We start from the raw sequence: 2,979 nt of genomic DNA on the forward strand, positions 1-2,979 counted from the left end.
ACGATTAGAGCACAACCTGGTAACCATTAAATCATTCTAAATCACTGTTGCATTCCATTAGTGTCAATGGTGAAGACACATAATAGGCTTTATTACAAACTTCACCTTGGTAGGCCATTGTCTGTAATAACCACTTTACTATGATGTGGTATCAGGCCCAGAAATCCAGGGAGATAATAAAGGCTCCCTTATTTATTTTTGACTGGATGGGTAAAGTTACATTTAGCTAAAAAAAATTTTTTTAAAGAAAAAGCAACATAAAGCTTATTTCTCTTTTTGGGTATATCTGCATGAAAAGAAAAAGGTAGATGTTTGGAGAGAAAAATTATGAATTAATAATTTTTATAAACTATTTAAAATAGTTTATCCCATCTTTAAAAATCATTTTTATATGTAATGTGATGCCTTTCTAGACATGCTTTTCTTTAGGAACATTACCAAATGTCTGGATTCTGTACACTTTGTTTCCAGATTAAAACAAACAGTTGAAGCAATGGTTCAGAGTATTTTTCAGTCAAATGACCAGATGCTCATAATGAGCCACTGATGGTCACCAAAAATCCTCTTTTTTACCTACAACAGGGGTGTCAAACTGCCGACCCATGGGCTGGACATGTCACAAGGAAATCGCACCCACACCACTGCCGGCAATGTGGAAAAAGCTCCGATTGTCACGCAACGTCATGTGACATCGCAAGTTTGACATGTCTGACCTACAACAAGTAGATGTAGAATTTTCCAAAAGCAGAAAGAGCAAGAATGTCATGTTAATTCTATTAGGCATAATATTTAAATGGTTGGTCAATATCTTTAATAGCTCAACAAGAATCACATCAAAGTTTTTGAGTTCCCCAACACTTGTTGTCATAACTGATATTACCATAAGATAAATGAGTGGGAAAGTTGCCAAAGCAAAAATAGACCAGCATTACAGTTCAGACATTGTCAAAATGGCATCTATGAATTGATTACAAAAGTCAACAATAGTTGCAATTTAGAACAGGTTCACTAACATTCTGGGATCAAGTATCAACGACACATAATTAGGGATTTCTTAAAAAGTTCAATATGATCTATATCCTACTGATTTTGTTAGGTCTAGATTATGACTTATTTGGATGGAGCTTTTTGTTCTGATCATATTAGAAACTGTTTTCTTGTTCCTCTCCAAGCTATGTTGCTCTGGAATTCTGAAAGATGTGCTTCAAAATATTTCAATAACCTGTGGGATACCAGATTGAACAGGGGTAAAGTATGACTTAGGTATCTGATTAAATTTGCCTTTCATTTTAAACTTTTGAGTTTTATACCCTTATATCTTACAAATCACTCTGCTAGTGATGTATGATGTTAATATTCTTAGATTTACTGTAGCTTTGGTCTGAAATTAATATCCAACATGGCTGTGCAGATACTGGTCCCAATCAGAATTGACTTTTTTTCAACATTTTTTATTTTCCTTAAAAAACAAAAGACTATAATCATCCACTGCTTTCACTTACTAATTTCCAACTGTATCACAGTTTATCCAAGTATCCTGGTAAAAATATTTTTTAAAAATATAGAACAAAATCCCATCCTTTTTTTTACTTGTAGACTTATGAAAGTACAGAAAATTCTGAATACTTTGTTTAGATTTCATCCAAATGTAGGCATGTCTCTGTTTCTCTCTCCTTATACTATATCTAGCTATCTGTCTCCCAACAAGTGTCTTCCATATGCAAGATTTGTGGATAGGAATGGTGAGTGGAGGCAGGAAGAGATGAACACAAGGTCAGGTTTCTGGCATATAGAAGTCTCACATTGCCTAGAAGCCATGTTTGAACCAGCTAAACTGATGTGACTTCTGAGCCATACTTTGACCATCCCTGAAGCAGTACTTCATTACTCTGCTTTATGATTCTGTCTTAGAAGACTGAGTGTTTAACCATGTATCTCATCCTATTAACCCATATAACCTTGAGCTATCAGACTTCCAGATGACAACACAAAGCATCTTACCTATAATATTTTATCTATTTTTTTAAATTCTTGCTACTATAAGATGAAATGTTCTGTATTACAGAATTCCATATGGTATGAACATTTCTTGTAACAATTTTGTTGGCGACATTGTTTATTTTCTGACAAAATTGTTATTTATTTGCATACAATATACAGAACTTTATCCTTTACAGCAGCATATCCAAGAGATTTGGGTCCCAGTCTCCAAAGCTCCTCCAAAATTGATGACATCTGAAATATTTGATGTAATAGGCAGATATAAGAGAACTAGCCAATTAATTAAATGTGTTTAGTTTAATTTCTAATAAGTATATGAAATGTAGTTTTTCTGTTGTTTTAAATCACTCTTTTACCTTGCCTATATTATGGAACAAATAATTTTGAATGCCAGCTGTGATCTTCAAAATGAAAATGATTGCATATCCTTGCTTTCTGGTACTACTAGCAAACAGTCTGTCAAGAGTGTTTTGATTTTCAACTAGTTTCTTCTCCACTCTCAACTTGATAACAATCAGGAGGGGTGGGTTGATTGAATTGCCTGATGTGGGAATGGAATGCCAAGAATCTGTCTGCAGATCGTGATGCCCTGCTCCCCCCTTCATGAAGTGAAGATAGATAGATATGCTGTGCAGGTGTTTAAATGATCCAGACAGTTCCCATAACAAATGTATGGACCTTTGAGTGGGAAATTCAGAGCTGGTTTGCTACTTCTGTGCCAATGTAGTTTATTCAATAAAAGTATTACTTTTGGAAAGAACAATGTCCCAAGAGTTCCTTTCTTGGATTTGCTAGCTGGACATCTGATATTAAACCAGCTCGGACTTACTGCAGCCTACCTGGAACCCTCTAGGAGAGCTGCGATATCGGAATATCAGCAGCCAATGAGAAAATGGATGACCGCATGAAGCTGGGAGAAATCCCCCTCTGAGGGCACCGATGGCAGCCCAAATGGGGCCTGGGGACCACCTAAGCAGT

This window comes from Crotalus tigris, unplaced genomic scaffold (assembly GCF_016545835.1).
Source record: "Crotalus tigris isolate CLP2741 ecotype Arizona unplaced genomic scaffold, ASM1654583v1 scf7180000018320.222238, whole genome shotgun sequence".
NCBI classification, from domain to species: Eukaryota; Metazoa; Chordata; class Lepidosauria; order Squamata; family Viperidae; genus Crotalus; species Crotalus tigris.